Here is a 911-nt window from a genome sequence, read left to right as displayed (position 1 = left end):
ATTCCTTCCAAAGAAATCCCAGAGTTTATCTCCTTCAGAATGGACTGGTTGGATCTCCTTGCAGTCCAAGGGACTCTCAAGAGTCTTCTCCAATACCACAGTTCAGAAGCATCAATTCCATGTCATGTATACCAAACAATTTTATCCTATGGTCCTCTTTTTCCAGGTTGGAAAGAGAGGACCACAGGAGAAAATGTGTGCTTTCCATGTAAAGGCTCCTGGGGTCAGGAGATGGGGGAGCATTCAGAAAACATAATCAAAGGACTATCTCATTTAATGTCACAAGTTTCCCAAATGCATATGTGATACATGGGTGTGTATTCATGTGGATCTATGTGTATTAATACAAGGGTTTTCTCCTCTTGAAAGCTATTTTTTCAGCCACCAATAACCATAAAAACATTGAACATTGAAAAATTAGGCTGAAAATTAATATTAATATTATTTTCCCCTTACCTTGACCCAGAGGTACCTTGGCTTCTGACTCACGTAGGTTTGCAATGCTTTCAGAAACTCTATATACCTTGCCCTGTTAGAGGCTTTTTGGAATAAAGTGATACGAGTATATGGTTAACAGGGACTTCTGAAAGTAGTGGCCCAAAGATCATGGCTGAGGATGAAATCTGTGGATACAGTGTCCCAAGTTCTGTAGAGTCTAGTAGAAGCAATGGAAAGATGTATCTTCATCACCAATTACAGGCTGCCTGCCATGTTCCCTGAAAAATGATCAACTCTGTAACTGTCTAACAGCAAATCATTAATGCATGTTTCTCCCCTGCCCACCCACCTGGGACCCCATCTCTCCTGCGTAGCGTCCACACACAATCTGCCCCAACATGATTTATGTCTCAGAAAGAAGAGGACTGCTGGATGAGGCGTCATAAGAGCAGATGGGAACCTAGACAAACCAT

Source organism: Capra hircus, chromosome 11 (assembly GCF_001704415.2).
Source record: "Capra hircus breed San Clemente chromosome 11, ASM170441v1, whole genome shotgun sequence".
NCBI lineage: Eukaryota > Metazoa > Chordata > Mammalia > Artiodactyla > Bovidae > Capra > Capra hircus.
Note: the sequence above shows the minus strand (reverse complement) of the source record.